The 16,476-nt window shown below is 45.2% G+C and overlaps 1 pseudogene; it reads left to right on the top strand.

Annotated features, from left to right (window-relative positions):
• Nucleotides 1-8,432: 8,432 nt before the first annotated feature.
• LOC147914362 (nuclear pore-associated protein 1-like) lies at nt 8,433-12,714 on the top strand (annotated as a pseudogene).
• The last annotated feature ends 3,762 nt before the right edge of the window (nt 12,715-16,476 follow it).

Here is a 16,476-nt window from a genome sequence, read left to right as displayed (position 1 = left end):
AAAGCACAGAGGATGAATTTCATAGTCACTTTTTTGTACAATTCGAAGTTCTGCATTGAATTTTTTTTCAAGGAAATTAAAAGATACTATATCAGACAAGGAGCTTGTGTGAAATTACAAAGAGGAGTGCATTAAAAAATACCAGCAGTAAAATCTCTTCAAGAAGTAAAATGACAGACTAAAATTTAAAAAAAAAAGTCCCCTTTAGAAAATATTAATTTGTTGCTAGAAATCTATATTGAAGTTTTATTTGAAGTTCTGCACTGAATTTTAAATCTTATGTAGCTCAGACACTTTGGGAATGTCTCTTCCTACTGTTGTTGGGCACCAGGGCAAGTAAACGGTTAGTTTTTGGATTATTTGTATCTTAGATCCATATAGATCTTCTTGTTTATCTATCTAAAGTTCTCTTCAAGTAATTCTTATAATTGTAAACAGTTGACTTTGAGATTTATTGAATGCAAAAAGAAGGAATGGACTTTATTTATTTTTTATTTTATTGAATAGATAAAATAGAAAACAAATACTTGCAGAAAGTTAATGGGGGTTAGAAAATGTGGGACTGGTATAACAACATTAGGTGGGAGATGGTTGTTCCACATGAAAGATAGCACATTCATTGTGGATTGGGTATGTTTTCAGGTCTCTCCAATAAGTAAGACCATAATTTCTTAATAGGAATCACAATTCATAAGACCCTGGCCTCACTTCTGAAAGATCAAAACTGAATTTATTTCTTGCTGGCCAAGAGGGAGGGGCAATTGGCAGTGCACCCTCTTGAGGACCGCCAAAGCAAAAGTCAGGGTTTATGAAGAGTTGGAAATAAGTATGGGGCTTGTTAGGTTAAATTTAGGTGAGACAGCATTGATTGGATAAGTAATTGATTGGATTGATTAATTAGGGCTAGTAATTAATTGGATGGAGTTTGGTAGTAGGTCTCCTGGGGGTTTGCTGACTGTGAGTGATTCTGTGCAAGGGTCAGGTGTTGCAACATGAGTGGAAAGTTCTTTTTTACGTTCTCCTAAGGGTTCAGATCTTCTTCAAAGCTCTTTTTCTTTCTCCCGTTGTATAGACTTCCATTATATAAGAAGTCTAAAGCTAAGCCTTTCCGTATTTTAGCATATAGATAAGATTCAATATAAAATTTTTTGAGCCTGTACTATATGACAGGGACTTTGCTTTCAACTGACGTTTATCATGTGGGTCTGGTAGGGGAGTCAGGAATTGAGCACAAGTAAATATAGAAAAGAATAGTAAGAACAATGATAGAAGGCTGTATATCATAGTGGGGGCATGATGGAGACAACGCTCAATTGCACTTGTGATTTCATAACCTCGTCCTTTGGCTAAGTCTTAAAAGGTGGGCCAACATCTGTAAGGCCATTAGTCCAGGTGAGGGGATCCCAGGCAGAGGGAAGTGTATATGGAAAGGCAGGGAATTGTTTCACAGCCATTCTTTTCAGGATACCACAAGCAATTCAGTGTGCACTGTAGAGGGGTGAGTTTTTCTACTTCCTCCACCTCTCACGTTCTTTCTGGCTTTCTCAGGTCTTGCTGTGAATTGAAGTCAGGTTAGCAGAGAGGACATTTCAGAGTTCAATTCAACTTGGCAAAAGACTACACATTTTTAATATAATAACTGTGCTAATAAATTAGAAAGGTCTAATTGTCCCTAAGATATTTAACCTTGAGCCAGTGCACAAGAAGTACCTTCTATCTCCTCTGTCTCCAGGGTCAGAAGCCCCAGCTGGCTCAGAAGAAGGAATTAAATGCTGACATCTTCTCCTGAGACCCGGAGTTAAAATAGGTGGAATGCGGGTGGAGAAAGAAAAGAATTTACAAGGATCAAGGGGCTGTGTTGAGAGGAAAAAGGGAGAGAGTACAGGATAAGTTAGGGTGGTTTAGGCCGTAGGTCTGGGTTTAAACAATAAAGGGAATTTATTGGCTTATGTAATAAACAACCCAAATGTCCACAATGTCCTCAGGAATGAAGCTTCATTTTTCTGTAGTTCTCTGAGTATTCTGCTTTTCTCCCTGCCCACATATGTATTGGGCTTGTCCTTAATCTGACTTTATGGTAGAGGCAGAGTAGCTGCCAGCAGCTCCAGGCTACAAGCTTCCTTCTTCACAACCAGGGGAAGAGACAGAATGTCTTCCCACATTCATCAAAGTCCAGAGCTTTATTATGATTGGAGCATCTAAGATTATGTGCCTGCCTCTGAAGCAATCCTAGGGGCCGGAGGAAACCTCTGTGCTGTTTGGATTAGGACCAGGTTATATACCCATCCCTGAACTATTCCCCCTGGCAAGAGGGATACCATGGCCTTGCTTGGCTTAGACAAATCAGAGCCTCCTGGAGTCACGCCAGCTCAAGCTTCGAAGTTGTTTCCCAGCGGGAGAAAGGAGAAATGGAAGCATTGGAGAAATATTCTCTAATAGGAAAAGATTTATTCTGGAGACACAACTACAATGTCCACTTCATGTGACCCTGTGTGATACTCCAAATTCTAGACTGAAGACCTCAGGCCTGTTGAAGGGCCTGACTTTCTTCTCGCTTAAGACCTGGAACATAAAAGACTTAATCCTAAACCAAACAATTGCTTGTACTTGCATCTAGACTACATCTGTTGGCTTCATGTGACAAGAGTAAGTTCTTCCAGTTATGGACTGTATCTCCCCAGCCTTTCCCTGGGGCTGGAATTACAGCCAAGTCATAGGTGATGAGAGGGGACTGTAGGAAGGAATTTAACATTTAGCTTGAATAGTTTTAGAATTAGCTTAGAAGCATTTTGAGGGGGGAAGGTTTATAATGAAGCTTACAGTTTGGAAAGACAATGCTAATTACTCAAATGGAGAAGGAATTGAACAGACAGGAATCAGAGAGGTTTGGACTGTTTAAGGCCTGAGCAGCAGCAATGGAGGTGAGAAAATTTAAGGAAGTATCTAAAGACTTAAAAAAATGAATCAATAGTGGCGGTGACGAGAGGGTTTGGTGAGAGAGGATGGAGAGTCTGTGACGAATGGCTGCCAAGGTAATGGCACCCTGTTCTGAGAGGAAAGTAGTAATTACAAAGTACTCATTTCCTGACATATACTAGGAAAGTGATGATGATTGTTTTTTCTCTTTTTCTTTGATTATGGTGGAAGTAAGTAGTGAGGGGTCATGGAATAAAGACAAGTTTGGAATGGCCTGAAACTCCAGTCCTTTTCATCTGCTGGATTCCTGACCACCAATGAATAGTAGAGGTGTATGTCTTGTTCATTCTTTCATCCCTAGATGAGGGGCCTCTGAGTAATACTGTGTCTTTCTATGTTGTTCACGTTAGCAAAGGTTCTAGTGGTTGGTGGATTTTAATATCTGAAAGATAAAAGGATACTGTTGAAAACACAGATCTCGTATTATTGAAAAATTCCAATATTCCTAACTGCTAAACCATTCTGAGTCTTGAGAGTGAACTCTCTCTAGATTAGAAACTTTAAAGGTTAATGATTGTAGAGACTGACTATCTTGCTTTTATTCCTTCATAGTTTTGAATGAGGCATGGTTGATGGAATTGAAACATAAAAATTTAGACTGAATCAGGCAGACTTGGATTTAGATGTCTCTTTGCTCAGGAAAGAATGTGAATTTCATTCCCATTGCCGACAACAGGCAAGATAAGCTGATCACTAAACAAATTTTGTGATACCTCATCACCAGGCGGTCATGTGGGTTTCTCCACCCTTGATGTGTGGTATAGCCATCAAAGTCACTGACTGTTTTCTATGTGGACGATTGGAATATTATCTGGTTGAACAAAGGTCTTTCCTTGCTTTATGGCACAAGACAGAAATACTTTGCTGAGAAGAATCATTTGGAAAAGCTTGGCATATATAATTGACCTTCTATCTCTGTTTGGTTTAATTACTATAGTGTGGGAAATAAACCTAGGTATATGAGCTGGACTGCCTGGAATATATTGTTTTTTCTGTACAGTGAAATCCCAGGGGGGTGAGAAAAAGGACTTATAAAGTAACTGTTCTCTTTACATTTGTATGTGTTGAGTGGGCTTCTACCATCAACACTTTATTTTCTGCCTCAGGTTACCTGGGCCTGAGAAGACTCTACAAATCTGTTGAGTCCTAGTGGCTACACCTCTAGACCTCACTTCCTTACTAATGATGGAATAACAATACATTCTCTACCTGCCTCACAAATTTCTTATGAAGATTAACTGTTAATGTGTGATAAGAATGAAATGTCTGCAGTGCCAGACTTTGTAATTGCCTTCCTCTTGCTGTCACAATGAAGCCAAAACTACTCAGCCCGGGGAACAAGGCTTTCCATGTTCTGACTCCTGCTTTTCTCTCCAGCCCGTCTCCTTCCATCCACCCCCACTCCCTGCCCCTTCTACTCCATATACCAGATATAATGTCATTTGTATCTACTCATGGTTCCCAAAGACACACTACTGTCTCATACTCCTGGGTGTTTTCTCATGTTGCACTCTCTGCCTAAAATGCTTGTTGTCTGGTGGCATTATAGCCACTCTCCAGGTTTCTAGACCCTTCTCCCCATCGTCCTGAAACCAAGTTGGGACTCCAGGCAGTTACTGGCAGTAAGGCTGTGAGTGTTGAGGGGAAGGACGAAGACGGTTTCTGAGGCTCCCTGTTGTCTCTTGATGATGGAGATAGAAAGCGTAAGGGAGTCAGCACTCTCTCTAATTTTACAGATGGTGCACCTGAGTCACAAAGAATTTAAGTAACTTGTCCAAGGGGATAAAACGGGAAATGTATAGACCTGGGATTTGAACCCAGGTCTTGACCTAAGAACTAGGGTTTTTATTTTGTGCTATAGAGAGTGTGGTTGGTGACTACTTGCTTATTCATTTCCTGTCCTGCTGTGCCCTTTCCTTTGCTCTAATCTAAGCAGTAAGGTTTAATCAAACTTTACTGAAGGCTTAAGGGTAACAGGAAGGACTCATATGCAGAAAATACAAGTTTAGATTAAAGTAACTATTAGAATACAAAGATGTACATTCTTTGGTGATCTCTCTCTCTCTTGTTCTCACTCTTGCTCTTTCTCTCAAATCACTGATTCCAGGGATTCCTACCTCCTACCAGGGAAGAGTGTTACACTAGGTCACAGTATCCCGCCTTTCTTTGGGGTTCCGTATTTCCCTCATGCCCTACCTCATATCCACTTCCAAGGCAATGCATCTGTTCTGGTTATTTATTGCTGAGCAATAAACAACCCCAAACCACAGTTGTTTAAAATAACAACATTTTTTTTACGTATTATGACTTTCAGGGTTAAAACTTTGGAGATTCTGCTCAGCTTCTGCTCCACTTTGCATTGATTAGGATCACTGGATGCCATCCAGCAGGAGGGAGGACTGGTCTGGAGGGACCAAGAACACTTCCCTTGTTGCCTTGGAGAGGATAGCTGGAAGGCTGGACCTGACTCCTCCCTCCCCTTCTTCATGTAGCCTCATAAGAACCTCAAGGCCTCTCCTGTGGTCTTTTCAACAGGGCAGTCAGATCTCTTAATGACATCTTAGGGCTCGCTACTCTTGAATGTATTCTTTATGACACATGTTTGCTTTTTGACTTTTCAAAGTCTAAGTAGTGAGTGTTCCAGGAGAGAGAGAGTGGAAGTTTCCAGTCTCTAAAGACCTGGCAACTGGCACATGTCACTTCTACCATATTCTAGTGGTCAGAGTTGTCAAAGAACCTGCCCAGATTCAAAGGGAAGGTTCACAGACCTCACCTCCTGATGGGGGCAGTGTCAAGTAGTTAGTGCACATCTTCGATTGACCGTAGTAACCTTCTGCAGAAAAGCCACTCTGCTCCCCATGCAGGCAAGGAGGCAGGATGGAGCAGTATTCAGGCACCTAGGCTCTGGTGATTTTATGAGCTAGAATCCTCACCCCGCTATTACTTGCTGCATACTTTAGGGCAATTCAGCTCTCTGTGCCTCCATTTCTTCATTTTAAAAAACAGAATTAATAATGGTCCCTACCTCGTAGAGTGTGGGAAATTAATACATGTAAAGCATGTAGGACAATGCCCAGCACATAGTTGAGAGCTATAGAGATGAGCTGTTGTTAGACAGAGGCAGAGTAGTGTCATTACTCATTGTCTTAATGCCTTCATTCTTGAAGAGGGTCATGGCTGTCCTTTGCTTTACTAAATGATCCAATAACATGACATAAGCCACTCTGCTTCCCCCCAAAATTCTCATCACCCCCAACCCCCTCCATGTATGTATTCCAAAAGGGCAGCTTACTTTCTTCAAGAAAATTACTGGCAGCTTTAAAGTAGCAGATTATCTTGACCTCGAGCAATGCAGATTTCAATGTTCTTGGGACCAAACTTGGTTACAGAACCAAACCATCATAGCACTTTTTAAATTGTGTTGAAATTAACTGTTTAATCATCTGTCTCCCCTATTAAACTGTGAATTACTTAAGAGCTGGAAGTTGGAACCTCACCTTTTTATTCCCAATGCTTAGCAAGATACTTAGCAATGGGTGTTCAATATATTTGTAAAATGAATGACAATATTTTCTTTATTATTCAGCCACGGTGGAGGTGGATCAGAATGACTATAGAACTTGTACTGGTGAATGAAATATTAGACTTACGTTCTTGCAAAAGATTTCTAAAAGCAAAAAAAGCAAATATGTGTCATAAAGAATATATTCAAGAGTAGTAATTAAATAATGTGTTTGTTTTGTTTATTTCTCCTTAATTTATATAGTAGGTCTTAAATCTAATTCGGATGCCAGTTTCAAATTTTCTTTTTGTTGATCCATAATAAGTAATGTCTCACGGTCCCACTGTACTTGAGCACTGCCTGAAATTATAGCTTCTCACATTTTTGTTCTAGTTTATTTTTTTATGTATCTATCATTTCTCATCACTTTCTGAAGTTTTGGGCTTTTTACCTTTCTGTCATATGGGCATTGAGTTCTGGGAAACATATTTTGTTTTCCCTCTTGGCTTTATAACTCTACCTTTTGGTTTTCCAGACGACTTCGGATTTGTACTTTCATCACTCCTTTCACAGGATGTTGACATTGCTTTTGGTTTCCAATGGCTCTCTATTGCTTATCCTCCATTCCTCAAGGATTATGTATCACATTTAGGTCATTGTTCAGTGGCCCCTGTTTCCAACTAAAATCCAGTTTCTTGAGTTAGTTGGGTCCTGGTGGACTTAAATGGAGTGGAGAATGACAATGACAGCAAATGAATCACAGCCAAAGCCTTCCTAATGAAACTCCCTAAACCAACGGAGCAAAAAAAATCAACAAAGCCACTCATTGTGTTTGCTGACTACACAAAGCAAAACATTAAAAAATTAGATACAACACTCCGCTATTTTTTTCCTAAGTGAATCCCCCACTGGGCTCACCACTGTAACCCTGAATAAATGCAAAAGTTGTAAAGTCATTATTACATCTTAGATCTTACTTGGTTTACTGCAAAGATTTCTTTTACTTCAAAGCACATGTGTGTTTAAAGTCCATAATTGGGATCAATCATTTTATTTGTTGGTTTAATAAAAAGTATGAAACTTATGGGTTGGCTTTTTTTTTTTTTAATGAAACTAGGCCATTTTCAACAAATATCTATTTGTGATTGCAGTGTAAATTGTGTTGAACATTATGGGGGATGTTAATGGTGATAAGGTCCCCCTTTTCTAAGAGCCTTTCCAAGAAAATCATAGGTATTAGATCTGAAAGGAATTTTTTGAGGTTGTTTAGTCCAATCCTCAAACTTTATGGCTAAGAAATCTAAGGTCTGAAAGGTTAAGTGACCTTGGGAAATGCATTTAACCTTTTTGAACTTCAGTTTCCTCTTCTAATAAAATGGAAATCATAAGGTTTAACTCAGAGAGTTGTGATAAGAATTAAATGTGATAATAAATGTAGAGGACAGAGCCAACTGCTGCCTTTAGTAAGTTCTCAATAAATTATACCTTCTTTTAGTATTATCGTTTGCTGTGATTTTACAAATCAGAAGTGGCAAAATGGATACAAATCCAGTTCTTTCAAGCCCATTGTATTATGTAGTTCTTCATACTATAAATGTATTATTTTTCAGTCTGGGCAAGAATTCTTTTTCAGTAAAGTCATATATATATATTTTTAGTGCCGTCCAGTAGATTCTGACTCCTAGCAACACTGTGTAGGGCAGAATGGAACCCTGCCTGGTCTTTTTGCACCATCCTCTCTTCTTTCAGTGCTGTATCAGACAGTGCTCCACTGCTATTCATAGGGTTTTCATGGCCAATTTTTTTTTTTATCAGTGGGTGGCCAGGTCCTTCTTCCTAGTCTGTCTTAGTCTGGAAGCCATGTTGAAACCTGTCCACCATGGGTGACCCTGCTGGTATTGGAAATACCATTGGCATAGCTTTCAGCATCACAGCAACACGCAGCCGCCGTAGTATGAAAACTGACAGGTGCGTGGTGTGGTTCCCTCACTGAATGGTGGTAAGAGTGCTGAATCTTAACCACTAGACCACCAGGGCTAGCTTTAGGTACTTAGAGGATCTGAATTGTTATAGCTTTCTGACGAATAGTTCCCTTTATCATCATCATCATGTAATGATTCTCTACTTAGTAAGTATAATCAATATAGCTTACACCAGTTTTCTGGTGTTTGCACAATGATGAAATTGCCTAATGATACATTTCTCAGAACGTATCCTTGTTGTTAAGGGACTCATGACTGCATAGTCTTTACATATTTCGATCCTTCAAACTAGACCAAAGAGACAATCTGGGCTGCAAGGCTAAAGTAGAAATGTGGGATGGTGCCATACTGACAACTGGTGGTCCCTGACCTACACCTTCTGAGACTAGAACCCAGTGTGGTCCATGATCATTTTATGGGTTGAACTAAAGAAGCCCTCCTACTGAGCAGAGCATGTGCTCATTATAGGTGTGTCATGGCATTAAGTACCCTGATGACTACAAAAAAAATGGTCACATGATGAATATTTGATAAGGAGATAGTCCAGAGCAGGAGATCTGGACTCACACGGGCTGGGCGAATCCTGGCTAAGTCACCACCATCTATGTGACCTGAACAATGGTCTAAGGTTGAAATGTTGTTTTATCAAATTTCTAAAAAGAAGTGAAGAAAGAACCTGCCTGCCAGGAAGGGATGTCATGGGTGCAGCATCCAGTGAGGTCAGGCTCCCCGTCCCTTCCTCAGAAGCCTTCCTGCCTAGGTGGTGACGCTGGTGGCCCAGATGGGCATGGAGAAAGTGTGCCTGGCTCCAGGACTCACAGAGAAGCTGGAGGGTCCCCAGGGGAGGCAGGCCACACCCTGAGATCTGGGTGGTTCCTGGCTCGGCTTTGAGCAGGCTCTGACCTCAGGACCCTGGAGGAAGGGCTGGCGACACACACCCAGGCTCAGAGAGGCCTGCAGAGCCGATGCCCGGGTGGGTGAGCTCTGGGGATGGGCGTCCCAGTCCTGAACTGTCCCTGCATGGTGGCCCATCTGGTGCCAAATGCCTGAAACCCACAGCAGGAAGTCCCAGGTGTTAGAAAGTCCTGCTGGGGCGGTGGTTGGGGCCTCACCCCTTGCCCTTTGGCACCATCTCTTCAGGCACAGGGGTGGCACATGTCCCTGGTGCCCCTTCTCTGTACCTGTTCCAGAGAGATGTCACAAGTGGCAGGCTGAACAGTGCAATGTGTGCTTGTACTCCAGGGGAGTCAAAAGCTAAGGAGAAGCTCTCCAGTTTCAGACTCTATTCTGGGAATCATCTGGCGCACAACCTGCTCTACAGGGGCAATTTCCTTTGTAAGTTTCATCCTCCTCGCTGCCTCCCTTCCCCACCTGGCGCTTAACTGTTGCTGCTTGTTTTACCTACCCCGCCTGAACGCACCCACCCTGCTGCTCTTGCGCTTGCCCTCCGCCCTGGTCACAGGCTGTTCCACCAGAATCCTGTGCCTTTACCAGCTGCCTTTTACATCATGCTGGGGAGGAGGTGTTGAATCCGGCAGGCCATGTGCTCCCCCCTGGGGATCCCCTTTTGGTGAGCTGGAGGGACTCTCCAAAGAAGCCCGTGCTGTCTTCACATAATTCCGTGATGTTCAGATACATGAAAACCACAACGATCCCTCCTCCAGGGTGCAAATTTACTCTGCTGCATTCACCAACTGAGCAGGTAGTTAAGGCTATGTAGCTGGTACCATCCAGTCACCTCCTACTTCCTTGCCCAAAGGAGATTGAAGAGCCCAGAGAAGGAATGGCAAAGAAGGAGGAGGATCATGTAGAGACCAAAGGACAGGACGATGGGAATGGGGGCCCCACAGCAGTGGGGATACACCATTGAAATCTAGGGCCCCAGGGACCGAGTCCTCACTTCCCTCGAGTGCAGTCCTGGGCCTCTGGACCCCCATCACCCAGAAGATAGCTTGAGTGAGAAGGCCCAGATGTCTCCAATGAGCTCCTCTGGGAAAGCCACGTTGTCACTACCTCACACAGCCCTGCTGGAGATGTCCTGCCTCCTGGGAAGCCTGATCCAGATGCAGCAGTGCTCCCTGACCCAACCCCGTGCTGCTCCTGCTGCCAGAGAGGTCAACAAAGGAGGTGCTGGGTGAAGACCGTCTGCCCAGCTCTCCAGCTCACTGATGTCCAGGAAGCAGACGCAGGACGAAAGGCCTTCAGACGTCCCATCAAGGAGCTCTTCTCCACAGTCTCTCCCAGCAGTAGGCCCTGCAAATGGAGAATCGCCATGCCACTTGTGCTGCCCCTGCCACCACTGCTGCCACTGCCACCACTGCTGCCACTGCCACCACTGCTGCCACTGCCACTGCTGTGGGGCCGAGGGGAGCTGCCTGCACCTCCTAAGCTGCCTTTTACAGCTGTTGCCAAAACCCGGGCACCTTGGAGAAGAATACTGAGTGTTAGCGGAACAAGATCTTGGAGGATCAAACGGGGGTCGTGGCAGACTGCAGTGCCACTCAGCCTGCCCCTTCCCTCTCCCCACCTGCCTCGGAGGCTGCAGACTCCCTGCCCCTGGGCACTCACACTGTGCAGGTCCCTGCTCTTCTCACCAACTTGGCCGACCTGTCTGCCAGACCCCCGATCCTGTCTGTCCCTCCACCTTCCTCAACCCCAAATATTGATCAGGACACAAGACACACAGTCTCGAACTCTCCTCCTCCTGCTGTTCCTGTTGATTCTCTTCCTCCTTTTAGTTCCAGTCCTGTTTTGGGAATTCCACTGAATGAGAATGGAGGCCCTTTTCACTCAGTCAGAGCTACAGCATCTCCTATTTCTGGCCTCCCCACACCTCCCAGCACCTCAGCTTTCTCCTTCTAGCTGCCCTCCTGCCAAAAAGAATCCCTGACACCCACGTGTGTAGATCACCCCCCCTTCTTTAATACCCACTCCTCTTCTGGTCCCCTCCACCAGGACCCCTGTTTTCACCAGCCAGCCCACCCCTTCTGTGGCAGTCCCCTCCACCATCACAGCCAGGGCATCTGCAGGTCTGACCTCCCAGCCTACTTTAGAGCCTGGTGTCATTGACATGGACACCACTCTCCCTTCTCAGGCTAGCGTTTTCAGATCTCCCCCAGGCTCCAGTGTGAGATCTCTCCCATTTTCCCAATTTCACTGCAGTGTGGAGCAGAGGCGCCCTGCAAAGGTACCAGTCTCCACCAGCCCATCTTCATTGATGGTCCCCTTCCCCACCCCAATTTTTAACTATCCCTTTGGCCCCCAAACTGACCTTCAGCCCACATGTGGAATGCTGATGGGCAACAGCAGAGAGCCCCTCTCCCCAGTGCTCCTGTTCTCACCAGCCTACCCCTCGTAGCCCCTGCAGTCACCTACACTCCAGCAGGCAGCACCTCTGCAAACTTCAAGCCTGCCTTTGACACCGATGCTATGGATCCCACGCCTCTTTCCCAGCCTGTCATCTTCCAGTCTCCCCCAGTCTCCAGGGAGAACCACTTCCCATTTTACATGGCGCTTCCGGGTTCTGAGAACACACCCCCCAGTGGCAGCACTGCCTCAGCCCACGTCTCCACCTGTTTACCTGCAGTTAGCCAGCAGACAGACCGCAATTTCCAACCCTCTCTCTGACCCAGGAATCACCTTTCAGCCCACATTTGGGGCCTATGATGGACGGCAGCCTAACAACTGTTTCCTGGTGGGAAAACTGGTAGCCCCAGTACAGGCTGTGGGTCTCACCTCTCCTGCAGCCCAGCCACCCAGAGGCAGCATAATGCAACCAGGTTTTGCCGGTTTGACATTGCCAGCTTCTGCATCTGACACCACTGTCAACACCCAGCTGACTTTCGGTGACATCCCAGGTGTTCTCCCCGTTGACACATCTACTGCTACTGCCTTTGGAGTAGCCACCAGGATGCCCAGCACTGGGGACAGTAGCTCACTGTTTGCCAGTCCCACTCCAGGGCCGCTTGTGTTTCTGGGACCTGCAGCCCCTATGGAGGGTGGGAACTTTGGCCTCTGTGTGTCTACCCTAGGCCCCACTCAGTCACAGGCATCCAGAGCACTCAACTTTGGGGCAGGACTGAGGGGGCACCCAGCACCACTTCTGGTCCTCCTTTTGGTCAGATAACCTGGGAGCCATGTGGCCACAGCATGGCTTCTGCAGTAGGAGGGACAAGCACCATCCCAGAGTTTGGACACATTTCTGGTTCCACCTGTCCTGGGACCCACCTCTCCAGGGCACAGGTGATGCAGTGATGGGAAGGGATAACATCACTCCTATATTGGAAGCCCTAGTATTCCCACTTTCCATCAGTGCACCTGAGGCCCACCTGGCCATAGAAAACCTCCTAGACTTGCAAGAGCCATGGAGAAGAAATGTCTGTCAAGAGACATGTCTGTTTCCACCTTCTATCACAGCACCTGGGGCTCACCTGGCCACACCACATCCATTGTAGGTGCAAGTGCCAGCACCAGCCCTGTGTTTGGACACACATCTAGTTCCACCTTCATTCCAAGCACAGAGGCCCACCTGTCCAGAATCTAGGTGGTACGATGGGTGAGGACAACATCATTCCCACAACTGAGGACCCAGTATTCCCACTTTCTATCAGCACGGCTGGGGCCCTTGTGGCCAAACCACAGGTGGTGCGGTTGGAGGGAACAAAATCTCCCCTGTGATAGGAGGCCCCTGTGTCACCACCTGCCATCAGGACACTTGGAGCCCATCTATCCAGAGCACAGGTGGTACGATAGGGACAGCACCATATGTTTTTAGAGAGAAACCTCTACCCTCAGTCAAAACATCTGCTTGCCCCACCCACCCGCCCACCCAGTCAGGGTCCCCCTCTGCCTTTGGAGGAGCAGCACTGTGTTTGAAGGCTCCTGGTCAGAGCAACTCAGGGCACAGTAAGCGGTAGCCTTGCCTCTGGGGCACCCTCATCACCAGCCAGGGCTTCATAGGAGCCACCAGCCAACTCCTTTCTTCTATCAGGAATCTCAACAAACAAGGAGCAGATCTTCCTCTGAAAACTGTGTGTAACCAAGGAGAGACTTTGCTTCACTGGAAAGGGGCTCAGTTCCTTTAAGTGAAACCACCTGCTCTCTTCCGACAGCAGCCAGAGGACCACACCTTGGTGGGGGGTATGTGTCTTGTGTGTATTGATGTGTAGTGTGAGGGGATGTTGCTTGTGTATGTGTGTGGGGTGTGTGTGTATGTATGTGTGGAGTGTGTGTGTGTTGGAGGGTGAGAGGCACATGAGCCCAGTTCAGAACTACCCCAGACTTGAGAAGTTCCAGCGTGGAGAACAGATGAGAGCTACATGTAGGATCAACCGTGCCATCCCTGGGTGACTGTTAACGTGGCCGACCCGAGCTCTGGGCCAGTTTTCTCTAGTTTGGAAATGGGCACGATGCCCACTGCTGTTTGTAGCGGCTTTGTCTCGCCCTACCCATTTTCCTCAGTGGGCCTTTATCTTTCCCAGATTATGCGTATATTTATATTTCTATATAAACCTTGTCCTTGTTAATCTGCCTCTGCTCGTGTGTCTTTGCTCTTGGGTTCAGCTGTGGAGGAAGTATTGACATATACGAGTGGTAACATGTTGAGCCAGACTTAACTATGCAAATTTCTTGTGCCTGGTGACTGGGACGTGGAAGCAGCCACACTCAGTGACGGCACGTGCTGACCCCTGACATCTGGGTGTTGAGTGTGAGGGGCGACACTCCAGGAGGAAGAAGGTCCAGAGGAGGCAGAGACGGGGGGACTCAGCCGTGCCTCTTCCCTCTATGCTGCTCTCTTCTCTCCCACCACCCTGACCTCCCTGGAGGCCAGAGAATCCCTGATGTGGGACAGAACACCACACTTTATGACTTTAGTTTTTAAAATGTTTAAATGTCTTTTTTGTGCATCTTTGTATTTAATTTAGACTTAGACTGGTCATCCTCACACATTCCCACTCCACCCAGAGAGGGCGGATTTGGCATCCAGGTTCTTGCATCTGGAGGAACAAAGGAAGAAAGAGCTCATGTCTACTCTGTAATTATTGAAAATTTAAGTTTACTTAGAATTTATGATGCTGCTTAAAAATATCAGAAAAGATCCTTTTTAGTAACCAGCCTGGCTCTAATCTAAACTGCTAAAGTATCAGATCACGAGAGTCACAGCTGCACCCAGTTCTGGCTGACGCTTGAGTTTTGCTGGGTCTCCACTAGACGTAATGAAGGCAACATTCCTGACTCGGTGGAGCCTCCATCCTAGTTGGAGGGGAGAAAAGAAACAACAAGCATATGTATGTGATCTGGTAGGTCAGCCAGTAAGCAATGCTATGGAGAATAATGCAGCAGATGGAGGATGGAGATTGTGGGCAGAGAGAGGCAGGGCTTTCGAGTTAAGCAGTGGACAGGACAAGCCTCCCCTGGAAGGTGGGATTTGAACAGTCTAGGATAGGCGACTGAGTCAGATGTCTGAGGGAAAAGCGTTCCAGATCACAGGAATAATTACTGCAAAGGCTCAGAGGAAGGATGCCTGGTGCCTCAGGGAGCAGTCAGTAAACTCACGTGGATGGAATAGAGTCAGTAATTGGGAGGACGGGAGGAGAGGAGGACAGAGAAGATGTGGGTTCAATTCCGTTTGTTGGTTTTGTGATCACAAACAGTTGATTTGACCTTCAAGTGTCTCCGTGAACTCCTAAGGCCTGTTTATATCACAAGATTTTTGGAAGGATAAAATAAAATAATGTAGGAAAACGACTTATATGCCATTGTTACTGTTCTGTACATAAGGAATGATGTATAGATAGATAGATAGATAGATAGATAGATAGATAGATAGATAGATAGAGTGAGCTATGGACTGAATTTTTGTGCCCCCCACAAATTCATATGTTGAAGCCCTAACCACCCCCCACCCCCCGCCATGTACAATGGTATTTGGAGGTGGGGCCTTTGGGAGGTGATTGGGTTTAGAAGAGGTCATGAGGCTGAGCTGCTATGATGGGGTTAGTGCTGTTATAAGAAGAGAAAGAGACACTAGAGCTTTCTCTCTCCACCCTGTGAGCACACAGCAAGAAGGCAGCCATCTACAAGCTAGAGAAAGGACTCTCAGCAGGAATTGAGTCTGCCTTGATCTTGGACTTCCAGCCTTCAGAACTGTGAGACATAAATGTTTGTTGTTTAAGCCCCCCAGTCTATGATATTTTGTTATAGCAGCCTGAGCAGACTAGTACAGACTGGTAGGTAGATAGGTAGATAGATGATAGAGAGAGACATAGATACATAGATGATGGATGGAGATAGAGTATATACATAAATATGTATGTTTGATGAGTTCCTGCAGCAATAGTGCTTTGATTGTCTTCATTAGGCAATTCAAATAGAAGATCCTTATTTGAAAGGGAGCATAAAAGTGCTTACTTTTATGAAGTAAACACATGGAGAAATATGATAACTGTGCCTAACCACGCACAGCACTGAGCCTAGTGCCACGCTGATGAGATGAGCCCTGTATGAACACAGATCGCCATCCCAGAGAGGCTGCCGGACTCCTCCAGGCACCTGTCACCTGAGCACTTCCTCTAAGTTGTGTATCACAGTCCAGAGATCAAAGCCTCTGCTCCCTGGCTCAGAGAATCGCCTACCCTCTGCAGTCAGAACTGCCTCTCAGAAGCAGGGCTGGAACCCAGTTTTCTTCTAATAGTTCCGCCTCCTCTCTCTGCCATGCCTGCAATATTACCAGGGACAGATTCTAAAAATTCATATTTCTTTACTTTTTTTTTTAAAAAAAGATCATGCTAAAAATAATGATCCTGACAAGGCAAACATTTAACAAATGTGTGAGAGATGTAAAGATGATTTTAAATTACATATTTTGATGCACTTACACAGTTGAAAATATTTCTAAATAAATAGAAATATTCTTTTATTTTTTATGAAAATAATACATGAATCTGATAGCAACTCGAATAATACTGAAATTCAACCCTTCTCACCCCAGTTCTCCTCTCCAGAGACAGTTTTCGC

The sequence above is a fragment of the Ceratotherium simum genome, chromosome 20, assembly GCF_057802395.1.
Source record: "Ceratotherium simum simum isolate JZ-2026a chromosome 20, ASM5780239v1, whole genome shotgun sequence".
NCBI lineage: Eukaryota > Metazoa > Chordata > Mammalia > Perissodactyla > Rhinocerotidae > Ceratotherium > Ceratotherium simum.
The sequence above is the reverse complement of the archived record's forward strand: the minus strand, read 5'-3'. Positions and strand labels throughout refer to the sequence as shown.